The sequence below is a fragment of the Urtica dioica genome, chromosome 12 (genome assembly GCF_054948205.1).
Source record: "Urtica dioica subsp. dioica isolate 48M chromosome 12, U.dioica_male_clone48M_v1_H2, whole genome shotgun sequence".
Lineage (NCBI taxonomy): Eukaryota > Viridiplantae > Streptophyta > Magnoliopsida > Rosales > Urticaceae > Urtica > Urtica dioica.
Window position 1 is genome coordinate 9,174,572 of NC_142767.1, and position 15,973 is coordinate 9,190,544.

The 15,973-nt window shown below is 38.1% G+C and overlaps 1 pseudogene; it reads right to left on the reverse strand.

Moving 5' to 3' along the window:
- Positions 1-2,354: 2,354 nt before the first annotated feature.
- Positions 2,355-14,579, reverse strand: LOC149378972 (transcriptional activator DEMETER-like; annotated as a pseudogene).
- Between the last annotated feature and the right edge of the window lie 1,394 nt (positions 14,580-15,973).

The following is a 15,973-nucleotide window of genomic DNA, read 5'->3' on the forward strand; positions in this document are numbered from 1 at the left end:
AAGCACGTTTTTCTCTCCTAAGAGCAATTGGTAAATCAGGTTTAGAGGTGGACTTACTGATTTCAGAATCTTTTTCCGGTTTGGATTCTTTGCTTGCCGGAGATGTGACAACTTCTATATCTTCAGCTGGAGCCTTCCTCAAGTAAGTTTTTTCAAACAGACTACTTGTCCGATTATTGTACCAGTCCTTTTGAGATTTATTTTCTAGTGTTGTGATACTTGGTTCTGTTTCTTTGATAAAAATCGTTGACTCAATATCACACTAGTTTTGAACATCAATATTTTTTATATTTTTTATTGTTTCTGTTTCCTGATTTTTTGCAAGCATTGGATTATTGTCTTCAAATTTTCAAAAAAGGGAAATCATTAAGTGAATCTTCACCTCTTGAATCTCCCCCTGAAGATTAGTGGTAAAAAACAGTATGTTTTTTTTAAAAAAAAGTAGGGTCCATTGTAATGATGGTTTTTTTGTGTAGATGGATCAAAAGAATTTGTACCCTCTTTGAGTTGGGGCTATCCCTTAAAAACACAATTTTTTTCCTTTAGGATCGAGTTTACTTGCACATGTTAGGGTTTCGAATAAACACACTGCACCCAAATATCTTTAATGGCATAGAATGAAACACTTGATTTTGAAAATTCTTTTTGAAGAAGGCTGATTGGTGTTTGAAAAGACAAAACCTTAGAGGGCATGCGATTTAAAAGATATGTAGAATGAAGAACACTGTCTCCCCAAAGGTAATTTGGAATTTTTGTTGAAAACATTAATGCACGAGTGACCTCTAGAATGTGTCTGTTCTTTCTTTCAGCTATGCCATGTTGTGGTGGTGTGTCAACCCATGAGCTTTGGTGAATAATTCCCTTTTCTTCAAAAAGATTGTTTAAGGTTTTTGCAAAGTATTCTCGTCCATTATCACTCCTAACCATTTATATTTGAGTATTAAACGGAGTTTGAATCATACTATAAAAGTTTTTGAAAATATTTTCAACATCTGATTTTTCTTTTAGTAAGAAAACCCAAGTTACTCGTGTGTGATCATCAATTAAGGTTATAAACCATCTTTTTCCAGTGCATGTTGGTACTCTAGATGCACCCCATATATCACTATGAATCAGTGAGAATGGTTTAGTTGGTTTATATTCCCGGGGTGGATAGGAGTTTTTATGATGCTTTGCTAATGCACAGATTTCACAATAGAAAGACTTTTATTGATGAATAAACCAGGAAACAATTTTTTTAAATAGTGAAAGCTAGGATGTACTAAGCGGAAATGCAGTAAGTAAATCTCATTATTACTTGGACTTGATGTTCAGGCAAGAACTCTCTTGACCTCCATTATTTGTGTCCGTCCCTCCCTGTAGGATAAAGAGTCTGTCACATTCTCTAGCACTACCAATCGTCTTCCCCCGAGTCTAGTTCCTGAAATACACAATAAGATGGGTAAAAGGTTGCACTATAGTTTAGGGCTTTTGTTATATTGCTGATAGAGAAAAGATTACAGAAAAGGTTTGGAACATGTAGCACTTTAGATAATGGCAGAGAGGTTGAAATATTGATATTTCCTAGTCTTGCGATTGCCGAAAGGGTTCCATTAGCAATCCTAACTTTTCTATTGCCAGCACAAGGTTTATATGTTGAACAAAGGTTAGAATTTCCTATCATGTGATCATTTGCACCTGAATCGATGATCCAGGTGTGTTTGTATTTTGAACACAAGTAGGAAGATTTTGTGCGAAAGAACATGAGGGACTATCAAGGTTGGATTTTTTTGATAGTTGTAGTAGTTTCAAGAGTTGTTCGATCTGATCCTTTGTGAAAGTTGGCTGCTCTCAGTTAACTTCTTCTTCTTGAGAAGTTTCAGTTGTAGTCTGAAAGGCCTTCTCATTCTTCTTCTTTTCTCCAGGTAGTTTCCAGTGAAATTTCCAGCAAGTTTCTCTCGTGTGCCACACCTTTTTGCAGTGACCGCACCAAGGCGTCTTCTTTTCTCCTTCTTGTCCATTCCCTCGGGTGAAGAGAGTGGACGATTCTGTTTGGCTCGCAGATTCTTCGCTAATGTTAATCATGATCTTTCTTCTGTTTTCTTCCAACCGAATTTTGGAGAAGACTTCTCTCATTGACGATAGTAGACGTCTTCCTAGAATTCTTCCTTTTACTTCGTTGAGATCCCTGTTTATACCAGCAAGGAACATGTATACGCAATTGTCTTCTTCGTATTTTTGTTGTCGAGCATAGTAAGTCGCACTCTCCTACGTGTCATCATGGCACTGGTCCAACTCCTGCCACAGAGACACCATCTCATTGTAGTAGGTGGTCACATATCTTCCTCCTTGTTTGGACTGCCATAACTTCATCTTCAATTCGAAGATTTGAGATAGTTGCCCAGATCCGAGTACGTCTCTCTGACTGACATCCAGATTTTGTTCGCCGTCTTCATGAATAGATGAGGCTTGGCGTTCGATGCGTCCATCAAGTTGAGCAGCCACGCCATTACGAGCGAGTTTTCTGATCTCCAGGCGTTGTAGCAATCTTCGCATTTCTTCAATTTTTTCATTTCGCCAATTAGGTATCTTAATTCCCCTCCCCCCGGTCAATTGCAAGCTTCACTGATTGAGCCCATTCCAGAAAATTCCTTCCATTCAGTCTATGTTCTGTGATGAGTATAGAAGAATGAATGGACGACTGAGATGTCTCCATGTTGTTTGCTTGAGGAAGAGGATTTTTTATTGGTTAGTGTTTTTTCCATAGGATCGGTTTTGAGCGTAAGCTCTGATACCATGTACATTTGGAAGGAATATTTTTTTTTTATATATTGATCTCAGCCAAATCGGCTTAGTTAAATGGATATAGGTTAAACAAATAATGCATAAAAGTAGGAATACGTATCTAACACTATCTAATATAACTATATACGTATCTAACAATATCTGATCTAACTAACTAGGAGATATTCTAGCTAACAATATAGACTAAAAATATACGATTTTCTACAGTATCAAAGCTCTAAAGGTGAACGACCTTGCTAAAAAATGGCGTCGTCAATGTCAGATCCTAGAAGTAGCGAATCGTCAACAATGTTTCAAGCTGCTCCCAATTTCCTCCGCTCCTCAATCTTTTCTCAATCAGACTCAATTGCAACAATTTTGTTCTCTAGAGGTCACAAGTTCTTCCTAAAGTTTGTTCGCACGGATTCAAGGAGATTCTCAATGGAACTGCACCAATTCCAGCTCCGTTCATCAAGATTCGGCCAGATCCAAGTCAACCTCCATACGAATCCATAGTTTATGAATTGGATGAGATACAATTAGTTCTTAATGAGTTGGCTATTCACTGAGTCATTTTCCCTTGGCAAGAAACATGACATCCCAACCAAATGATAGAGAAAAGAGACTCGCCAAATCCGGCCCACAAGGAGCTAATACAACCCAAAAAGGCATGTTTAAATGGACGCCCAAAAACGGCAAGTGACAAGACCGTCTCGAGAACGGCAAGTGACAAGACCGTGTTATGAATATTGTTCACTAAATAAAATAAATCAAAGAAGAATGATTAATGAACGTAATAGAAAGTTTACTTTAATAGCATTATTGATTAGCGGGTTGTTTTCTAGTTAGAATCATTAACAATTATCATTCATAGCATATGTATTAAACCGAATTACATGTTGGGCATCTAAGTTGCGACGGTGAGCTAAAACACGGTCGATTATTAATCTAAGCTTTGGTAGCTGAATTGAAAATCACATATATGGAACACTGGCGAAAGGCTACTCACTTAGTGGGAGCATTCTACACAGTTTCTCTATGTACGGCCTGGACAGACTTTAAATTGTTGAAGTGTAGCTTAAGCAACAAATACGACACACTAACCAATATCGCTATGTCACAGTGAGACTTGATCTTAGTCTTGAAGTGATCACGGATTTCTAGGTTATATTAACTGTTGGTGATTATTCACTCATATAACCATGCGGAAAATTAATCACACTTACAAGGTTAATTAATATTGATTATATAATAAGATCTAGATTTACTTTAATTAATATTCAGCATGAGAGCAATATCAGGCAACCGAATTAAACAGAAGAGTCATTATAAAAACTTACGGGATTCTCCTTAGCTACAGAAACTTTAATCGAGTTCTTCAAGATCCCGTTCTGAGCGTCAATAACTCGATCTTCTAGCTTTAGCTCCCACGATCAGATCTCCGAGAATGGCTTTAGTACACTTGTCGTATGGCACTCAGAAGATGATATTGTAGTCTTCTGAAACGTAATCTCCGGACAAATAAGAAGAAAGTGTGACACACTCTGAATCTCACTACGACTCTGATTTATGATTTCAGATCCTACCATGTTTATGGGAATAGAATCGCGGAATTTCGAGGGAGAGGGAGAGAGAGAATTTTGTCCAACATAGGGAGAGTTGGTCGAATTTTTAGCTATCAGCTCTTAAGTCATTTTTTGCTTTCTCTTAGACGCTTATTTATAGTGGTAGAAATGAGATATTCTATGAATCTCCTAGAGATATTTAATTCTTCTTTATTCTTTCCTATTTTATAGTTAAGCATGAGCCATTGAATCTTGACTACAAATCCTACTTTTCTCTCATCCATCAGATCATAAATTAGGATATTTATTTCCTTATTTTTCTCATATATTTAATGAATCTAGATATTTGAGAATAATGATGACAATATCTCTACCATTATTACTCTCCTAGATATTAGAAAATTAATTATGAGAGAGAATAAAGCACAATATTTTATTTCTTTATTTAATGGAGAGAGAATATTTCAACCATTATTATTCTCTCACTTATTTAATTAGTTACCTGATTTCTTTTTCACAAATCTAGTAACTAATTAAAGAGAGAATATTGGGTACTTAACACCAAATGTAGGAGCCAAACTTAGACTAGTATTGGGCCTAGGAATTTTGAAGCACATCACCGCGCTGAGATCGCTTTCATCACTGGTCGATAACTGCCATACTGACTCCAAAATATCCCCAAACTCGAGTCGATTTTCCAGAGGAAGGCGTGTTAGGAGTATTTCTCACTAGAAGATGATGAGTACTAAATAAGATAAGAAGTTACTTTATTACCATCATATGATTAGTGGGTTGAGGTCTGATAACATTCAGAATCAATAACAACTATCATCCATAGTCTCAGTATAAAACTGTATCGCATGCTGGGCATCCGAGATCGGGCGGTGAACCAAAACTTGGTCGATGACTGATATGCTCCTGGAAAGCCTTATCTAAAGTCATATATGTGGAACATGAGTGAGTGTTGATCACTCAGTGGGAACATTATACACTTGCAGAAGGTGTACGACCTGTACATACTTTGGTTTGGATAGATGCGTCGTTTAAGGACCGTTACGATGCACTAGCCAAGACCGTTTATGATGATCACAGTGACGCTTGATCTAATATCCTGAAGTAATCATGGACTTCTAGATCATGTTACCGGCTTCTTTGTGTCACCATGTTAAATGCTAGTTAGACGCTGATCAAATAGGTGGTTAGTGGTACACCGGCTTCTTTGATGTACATGTCTGTTGTAGTTTGGCCGATCATGTGGAGTGACATGGATGACTATGTAGAACTGCAAGACTAAAGAGTTTTTGTACATTTGAATGAGGACTAGGTGTCCCCCTTTGTTTTTTTATTTTATTTTTTCATTTACATTAATTTTAATTTTTTAATATGTGATCAAGAATTATCTTAGGAAACATGGTTAAGCAGCTCATGTTAGGACGACCAACCTTGTTAACTTGGAAATATGCGCCGTTAAGAGGAAAGCTCCCTCGCATTATTGTTCTACAAGGTACCTGGGTAATCCAAAGGAAAACTTACAAAAGTAATTACATTTTTCTCTTAAGATCTCTTCCTAAACAGCATGGATACTAAGTTTAGTTACCGGTGGTTGAATTGAGTTTGCAGTTTCACCTAGAAACGTCTGTAAACAATTAAGCATACAGAATTTGCAAAATCAATTTTATATTGATGTATCATATTAAATGATTTTGATTTAGTATTTTTGTCAGTATCCTGCGGATCTACTCATTTTCCTATTCAAAGATCAGCCATTTGTGTCTGTGTTTTCACATCGATAGAACTATTTCTTGAAGTTTGATCTCACCCCCGGATGAACCATATCGCCCAATCAAAATACATAGGTGTTAGGTCCAGTTTTATAATATTAATAAAGGTCTGTAAAGCGCCAAAGACCAAATTAGTTTGTTTTTCTAGTTACTTGCAATACTTGCAAACTATGTCCAAATAACTATTAGTAAAAAGATTCAGTAATGTTACGCCGTGCCTACCTCGTCTCCATATAGCAAAAAGATTTGGGCTCGGATCATCAGGTTCGCGGCTATCAAACTGTAAAGTGTTATTGTTATTAATCACTGAGAACATCATGTCAAAGTTAATTAAATTCTAGTGGAAGTACATGAATAAACTCACCTGGTCCAACAGAAGATGTGAATCTGGGAGTTCATATCTGCAAATAGAACAGAGAGTGAGGCGTTAGATGGTGTTTCTTCCTATTTTGAGTTAGTTCCGGTGAGCAATTATTTATCTTTATTTGTGTTTTCAGATGAATAGCATAGACACTATTTGCTCCCTGAGTATGGCCAAGCTAGTAATGGACACACCATAAACATATTAGACATTTTCTGTCATATATAGCAAGCTATACTTGCTCTCTACAACAGGGAGATACTTACACTTGATGCTCTTTACGGAGTCTACTGATATTCTTCAACTTAGGTATTGGGCTATGAGTCATATTTGGATTCAAGGCAACTAAGGATTTAGACATATCAGCCTTTTGGAGCTCCATGTTGTTTTGCATGTAGCTTTGTAAATTCTCCGTGAACTCTTTTATGTCGACTTCTATGATGGGGATATCGTTGGGGTCCTCGAAGTCCTCTATATCACTCAGTGCTATCTCCTCTATGCATTCCTGCTCCGAGGATGCGGGCTCTTCTATGATGGGTTCACACCTTTTGCTGTCTGAAGAACAAACTTCTGCGATAGAGCTGTGATCTGGCGAAGGTAGGGCCATAGGATGGATAACAACACCTGGATTACTATCTTCTGTTTAAGGAACAGTTGAGCTCACAATACCTTTTTCTTCTGGACCTGGAATGGCTAGTCTTGCACTGCATGAACAGAGTTGATGTTTAATCACTGTAGGACCGAGGATGTCTAAGAAGAGTGATATCTCTTTCGCAAGTTATGTTAAACATACATATAGTTGGCTGTTTTACTCTAGCTTTGTTTCTCTTTTATTTTTCGTCAAGGACGTACGGTTTATCATTTAAATATTTTTCTTGATCTTGATAATTTTTCTTAAAACCAAATAACTGCAAATAAACTTAGCTATTGCATCATCTCCTAGATAGCGTGGCTTTTTATTTTTTTCATGAATCTCATGATTGCTAATTTAAGTACAGCTGTCCTACTTTAATTAATCTAAATGTCTTAAGTTTATTTAACAACAAATCTGTACCTGTTATGTGAATTAAAAGCTAGACATAATTTCTCAAGACTAGTACCGTATTTAATACACTTTTTTTTCAAGGCTTGCTCACAGAAGAACAGAGATATTATTTGCTGCATTTTTTTGTTTGTTTGTTTAGCTGCATACCTTGCGAAAGCACTAGCAAAATGTCTGCACTCTCCTCTCATTGGACAGGCGTTACAATTTGGTTTGCTCTTTGTGCAGAACACCTGCATAGGAATTTGTTTCAAAAGATGGAAAATCTCAATTTTTATGCTAATTCAGAAATACATATTCAGCCAAGGAATGCAGGATTGACAGAAAAATGGAATACCTTCCCAAATGTTATCATCTGGTAGTGTAGCTCATACCTGCGCCACGGTAATTCATTATTTATTAACAATTCTCTAGATAAACAGTTAATTACAGCTATTCGAGTATACCATGCTATAATTTGTGTCTAAGGATGACTAATTAAGATAACTTATTAATGGGTCGAGCTATGGACTTACAGTGTCCGTTGATCAAGCTTGCATAACCTTGACCAGAGATACTTTTGAATTGACTCGAGTATCGGGTACCTACAAAGGACTGGTCAGGAATCTCCAACGATGACATTATTAATTCAATTGTTATGGGATTATATGAATACTTACAGTTCCAGAAGTTGTAATTGAAGAGACTCAGGAAGTGGTTGGAGAGGGACCCAACCTAGACGTACTGCTATTCTTCCGACGTTTGTATCAACCTTTATGAAAATGAAAATGCAACATGTCGATTAGCCTAGGGAAAAGAAAAGACAAGCAACACTTTGGTTCATTGTGTTTATTAACTAATATGCAGATAAAGGACCCTTACTGGGAATGCAAGATGGTGGAATGTTAGGAGCTGAACACACTCCACACTTTTTATGGAAAATCATTACTTAATGGGTATCAGATTAGCTAGAATATCTCTAATAAGTAGGTTAGAGTTAAAATAAAAAGTAAATTATTCTATTCCTAAAATCAAGAGATATTAGTTATTCTGTTAGTTATTAAGAAAGTCTGTAATTATTGTGTATATTACTTGTACGTGTATATATTGCCTTTCTCTACCAGATGAATAATAAGAAAAAATTCATTCCTTCCAAACTTGCACGGTATCAGAGCCTAGACTCTTAACCTAATTCGATGGTAATCACACCGACCACCAAAAATTCCTCATCCCAAAACACTCAAGCAAACAATATGGAGACATCTCAATCATTCATCCATTCATCTATGCTCATAACTGGTCATAGGCTGAATGGAAGGAATTTTCTGGAATGGTCTCAATTAGTAAAGCTTGGTATCGACTGAAGAGGAAAACTGGGCTATCTAATTGGCGAAGTGAAGAAACTAAAGGAAGGCGATGAAGGCTACCAAATCTGAAGATCGGAGAACTCACTGGTGATGGCGTGGCTTCTCAACTCCATGGAAGCTACAATCGCTAAGCCTCACAGGTTCATGAAGATGGCGAAAGAAATATGGGACTCAGTTAGGGAAACCTACTTTGATCTTGGAAATTCATCGCAGATCTTCGAGTTGAAGACGAAGCTATGGCAGTCCAAGCAAGGCAGCAGAGACGTGGCGATCTACTACAACGAGATGATGTCCCTGTGGCAGGAGCTGGACCAGTGCCACGAGGATACATAGGAGAGTGCCGCTGACTACGCGCGACAACAAAAACGCGAAGAAAATGATCGCGTATACATGTTTCTCGCTGGTGTTAATAGGGATCTCGAAGAAGCAAAGGGGATGATCCTAAGAAGGCGTCCACTTCCTTCAATGAGAGAAGTCTTCTCCGAAATCAGGCAGGAGGCAAACTGAAGGAAGATCCTGATAAACACCGAGGAACCTGTCTCGGCTGAACCATCTGCACTTTTCACACGGGGGAATGGACAAGAAGGAGATAGGAAGAAGCCATGGTTCGATCACTACAAAAAGTTATGGCACACGAGTGAAACCTACTGGAAGATACACGGAAGACCACCAGGAGGAAATAAGAAGAATGAGAAGGCTTTTAAGACCACGACTGAGTCTTCACAAGAAGAACAAGTCAACTCGGGACAGCAATATTTCACAAATGAACAAATCGAGCAACTCCTGAAACTACTACAGTCCTCCAAAAATTCCAGCCCCGACACCCCTTCATGTTCCTTCGTCCAAAATGGTAGAACAGTATCCATACCCTCCTCTTACCTATGTTCAAAAGACAAAAATACTTGGATCATTGACTCAGGAGCAAGTGACCACATGACGAGAAATTCCACCTTATTCTCAACCTATAAACATTCTACTGGAAATAGGAAAGTAAAAATTTCCAATGGTAACTTTTATGCAATTGCAGATAACGGAAACATAATTACCTCACCTTCACTACCCTTGACCAAAGTGCTACATGTCCATAACCTTTCATGCAACCTTTTCTCTATTAGCAAAATAACCAAAGATCTAAAATGTCGTGCTATCTTTGAATCTTCTCATTGTGTATTTCAGGATCTGGAGTCAGGGAGGATGATTGGCAGTGCTAGAGAAAGTGATGGACTCACATAAAGGTCAAGAGGAGACTTGCCTACACATTGTCTCATGTCCAAGTAATAAAGAGATTTATCTAATGCATTTCCGTCTAGGACATCCTAGTTTTTACTATTTGAAAATGTTGTTTTCGGATTTATTCAGGAATAAAAAACATTTCTTCTTTTCACTGTGACATTTGTGCTTTAGCAAAACATCATAAAAACTCCTACCCACCTAGAGCTTATAAACCAACTACACTTTTTTTTCTTATCCATAGTGATATATGGGGTGCTTCTAGAGTACCGACATGTTCAGGAAAAAGATGGTTTTTAACTCTAATTGATGATCACACACGGGTAACATGGGTTTTTTTGCTGAAAGAAAAATCTGAGGTAGAAACTGTTTTAAAAAATTTCTATAATATGATTCAAACATAGTTTAATACTTAGATACAAATGATTAGGAGTGATAATAGACGTGAGTATTTTGCACACACCTTACACAAATTTTTTGAAGAAAAAAGGATTATTCATCAAAGCTCATGTGTAGATACACCACCACAAAATGACATAGCAGAAAGGAAAAATAGACACATTCTTGAAGTCACTCGTGCTTTAATGTTTTCAACCAAAATTCCACATTATCTATGGGGGGACAGTGTTAACATGCAACTTATTTTATTAATCACATGCCATCAAAGATATTATCCTTTAAAACACCCATTAGCATTCTTCAAAATGAATTTCCAAAATCAAGGGTGTTTCATTCTATACCGTTAAATTTTTTTGGGTGTACCGTGTTTATTCGAAATCCTAATAGGAATGCGAGTAAACTTGATCCTAAAGGAAAGAAAATGTGTTTTGTGGGAATCGCTCCGACTCAAAGAGGGTATAAATGTTTTGATCCATCCACACAAAAACAACAATTACAATGGATACCATATTTTTTGAGCATGCATAAACCTTTTTTTACCACTCATCTTCAGGGGGAGACTAATTTTGAAGATTCTGTCTTTAAATTTACATATTAATCTCTTGATTTTGTGCAGGGTCATGACTTTGAAAATGAGGAAATAATTGTTGTTAATGAAACAGGAAATATAAATAAGGAAATAATTGATGTTCAAATTGCAAGTGATATTGAGTCCACGATTTTAAATAAAGAAAATCAACCAAGAATCACAGAGTCAGCAAGTAAATCAGGAAATATTACTGAGGACATATACAATGATTGGGCAAGTAATCTATTTGAAAAGGTATATGTGAGATTGGTCCCTACTCGAGATATAGAAGCTATTACCTCTCCATGAAGCCAAGAATCCGAACCGGAACCAGAATATGAAAACAGTAAGTCTATCTCTGATTCCGATTTATCAATTGCTCTTAGAAAAAGAAAAATGCACATGTACGAAATATCCTTTATATCCTACCTCGTCCTATGTTTCATACTCAAAACTCTCTTCTTCTTTTTCCACATTTACCACAAACATATCTGAGATCCATATTCCTTGTAGTATTCAGGAGGCATTAGCTCAACCTAAGTGGAAAAAGGCTTTTTTTAGGAGATAAATGCGTAAATGGGTCTTCACACCGAAGATGAAAGCTGATGGCACCCTTGAACGACTTAAAGCGCGACTTGTAGCCAAGGGATTCACTCAAACATATGGGATAGACTATACAAAAACATTCTCTCCGGTTGCTAAGCTAAACAGTGTGAGAATTCTGTTGTCTATCGTAGCAAACCTTGACTGGCCGCTGAGACAATTTGACGTAAATAATGCATTCCTTAATGGAAAGCTTGAGGAAGAAGTCTACATGAGTCCACCGCCAGGATTTGAAAGTGAGTTTGAATCCAAGGTCTGCAAGTTAGAGCAGACATTCTATGGGCTGAAGCAATCACCTCGCGCCTGGTTCGATCGATTCACCCAGTTCGTGAAAGGGCAGGGTTACAATCAAGCTCAATCGGATCATACAATATTCACAAAGTTCTTAAGAGATATGAAGATTTCAGTGTTAATCGTTTATGTCGATGAAATCATCCTTACAGGAGACGACTATGGAGGACTAAAAAAATTGAAAGAGAAGCTTGCCAAGGAGTTTGAAATAAAAGATCTAGGTGAAATGAGATACTTTCTTGGCATGGATTTTGCTAGATCAAGAAAGGGAATTGTTGTCTCTCAAAGAAAATACATACTAGATCTTTTGAAGGATACTGGAATGAGTGGATGTAGACCTACTGAAACTCCAATAAACCCAAACCAAAAGCTCGGGAATATTGTAGACGGTGTTCCAGTTAATGTTCAGCAGTATCAAAGGCTAGTAGGAAGACTGATTTACTTAGCGAACACAAGGCCCGACATAGCCTTTGATGTGAGCCTAGTGAGTCAATTCATGCATAGTCCATGTGAGGAGCACCTGGATGCTACACACAGGATCCTCCGATATCTTAAGAGTTGTCCAGGAAAGGGACTATTATTCAAGAAGGGCGAAAACAGAGCTGTGGAAGCATTTACGGATGCAGATTGGGAAGACCCAAGTGATCGGAAGTCTACATCAGGTTATTGTACCTTTGTGTGGGGAAACTTAGTCACGTGGAGAAGCAAAAAACAAAGCGTTGTGTCAAGAAGTAGTTCTGAGGTAGAGTTCAGGTCCATGGCTAACGGTATATGTGAATTGCTACGGATAAGGAGAGTCCTTGAAGATCTGAAGAAAGAGGCTGAGCTTCCTCTAAAGCTGTTTTGCGACAACAAAGCAGTAATCAGTATCGCTCAAAATCCGGTGCAACACGATCGAACTAACACATATAGAGATTGATCGTCATTTCATAAAAGAGAAGATGGAGGATGGAATCATTTGTACGCCCTACGTAACCACCAAAGAGCAGACAGCAGATATTCTGACTAAGGGGTTATTTCAACCAGTTTTTGAGTTTTTTGTAAACAAGTTGGACATGTATGATATATATGTGCACCAACTTGAGGGGGAGTGTGGAAAATCGTTTCTTAATTGGTATCAGATTAGTTAGAATGTCTTAATAAGTAGGTTAGAGTTAAAATAGAAAGTAAATTATTCTATTCCTAAAATTAAGAGATATTAGTTATTCTGTTAGTTATTATGAAATAGTCTGTAGTTATTGTGTATATTGTCTGTACGTGTATATATTTCCTTTCTCTGCCAGATGAATAATAAGAAAAAATTCATTCCTTCCAAACTTACACTTTTCAATCCCAGCCCTCGAATGCTTAGTAAGTAATCCCTGTATCGCTCAAAATACAGTATCGCTCAAAATCCGGTGCAACACGATCGAACTAAACATATAGAGATTGATCGTCATTTCATAAAAGAGAATATGGAGGATGGAATCATTTGTACGCCCTACGTAACCACCAAAGAGCATACAACAGATATTCTGACTAAGGGGTTATTTCAACCAGTTTTTGAGTTTTTTGTAAACAAGTTGGGTATGTATGATATATATGCACCAACTTGAGGGGGAGTGTGGAAAATAGTTTCTTAATTGGTATCAGATTAGCTAGAATATCTTAATAAGTAGGTTAGAGTTAAAATAGAAAGTAAATTATTCTATTCCTAAAATTAAGAGATATTAGTTATTCTGTTAGTTATTAAGAAATAGTGTGTAGTTATTGTGTATATTGTCTATACGTGTATATATTGCCTTTCTCTGCCAGATGAATAATAAGAAAAACATCATTCCTTCACAACTTACACTTTTCAATCCCAGCCCTCGAATGCTTAGTAAGTAATCCCTGTATAAAATAGAGAAAGCATGGTTATTTATCAAGTGATGTCTTAAACATTGGCATACCTAGCCATTTGTTGATATTCTTAAAGGAACCGGTGATATTATTGGGAGCAACTCACTTTGCCTTATCTGGGGGAACATCTCTCAACCATTCAAGATCAATGCTCCCATGATCTTTGACCACTCGGTTTAAGAATTCTTGCAACGTGATTGTGTGTAGTATTTATGAGATAATCTGATTATATTGCAGCAACTTTGTACGAAATGTTGCTGGAAAGTGTAAAAGTGTGCATGCAAGTGGATTGAGAGAGGAAAAAAACCTTCATTCTTTCTGCCAACATATCAAAAATGTCTTTAACATTAGTCATTCTAACAGCTATTCGTAGTCCAACGAGTCCACTGAATCTTTTGTTCTTTTAGTTTCCCTACCACTGTTCATCACCTTCCTTCTCAAGTCGTCCCAATCGACCACATTCTTCCTATTATCCTTAGCCTTTGCTTTTCTCGGCTTAGGATTTTTTGTTTTTGGAACAGTGGAAGGTTGGCTGTAAGGTGATATTTTCTCATTTAAATTCGCCTCGACCAATTTATTTTTTGTGCTCTAAAACGTTGCCGAGAACTCTCCGAACACAGTTTCTTCTTATCAAGCCTCAAATCTCCTAAATTATTATCTATGAATATCGGTGCCTCCACCTCAAGCATAACAATCAGAGTAATATTGAACGTCGGAGCGCATGCCAGAGGCACTGTCTCTGCGCCCATCTAACTTATTTTCTTCTATTTCTTATTCTCATATCTTTACGACGAACGAAGAACGTCCTTCATCTAGAGGAGCGACACTCGTGACTTTCGAGTTCCGCATACCCGGCTCGGACTCAGCCACTTGGTCCGGCCTTGGGTTGAGCCGTCTAAAGTCTTAAATAGTTGTTCCCTTTACATCGACAACATTTGGCGCTAGAAATAGGAGACTTCCCGACTTAACAGCCTCAAATCCCTTCCACCATCTTCTTCTTTTTTCTTCTAAAAAATCTAATATTTCTCATACTCGAGAAAAGATTTACAATCAACAACCGACACGTTCTGAGTGAGGAAAAAACCCCAATAACGTGGTGGGTAGTTCCTAATACTTCTTGCGCTCTCAAGCGCGTGGTGATAAAGAGTCACTCCCAAAGGGAGATCGACTCGTTCTTCATCTCCAACTCAAAACGTACGGGACACCCATATGAACGAGATATAGGAGAATATTCGTGAGCTTCAAGAGGCTAGTGGTAGGTTTCGTTGCCAACTGGCTGCGAAACAGCCTATGCAAATAGAGGGGATTCCCAACAAGGGCCCCGAAAACCTCAACAATGAGGATCAAGAGGATGATCCCAATTACGAGGGTCTTGAGGATTCTTAACACACTAAGACTTTTCTAGTTGACGATGGGGTACTCCCCATAACAAATGGAGCTGGACCTTCGGATCCTCAGCCTAAGACAACGAATGCACCTGTCGCTTCCCAGGAAGGAAACTCCCAACGTTCGGCCCATGATTGACTTGGTCAAAGGGAAGGCGTTGTAGAAAGCCAAGGTGCTCGAAAGATGAGACGTCCAAGGCGAAGCTCATGCCTTCTTGCATGAACCAAAATCTAAGGGATCATTTGACCGCCCAACGCAACGCGCGAGGTGAGGTCTTGATAGAGCACATGAGCTCTCGGCCTAATGCACCCCTTGTGGCTTCCACGAACGATAACCGCCACACACGAACCAAGGGTCGAATAAAAGGCAAGTAACTCTTCCTGAGCAAGAGGTTACTCCGACCATTGCTCTTGATATTGTCACAATGATTCACAACCTCTGAAACGAAACTCATGACATCTGAGAATCCGGCATAAACGGCTACCAAAAATACGGTGCCGTGGAGGAAACTTCCTCGCCCTTTGACGACACAAATATTGGTCAAGTCCTACACGGAAAACTTCAAACTTTTGAATCTCGCTCCCTACGATGGGAAGGAGGATCCTACTTATCACATTCAGCATTATGAGATCCGGATGATGATGCAAGGGGTGACTCATAAGGCCATGTGCCAGGCGATATGTCTCACACTCACCGGACTCCATTTTGAGTGGTTCAAAAGTTTAAGACTAAGGAGCATCCAATCGTTCAAAGACCT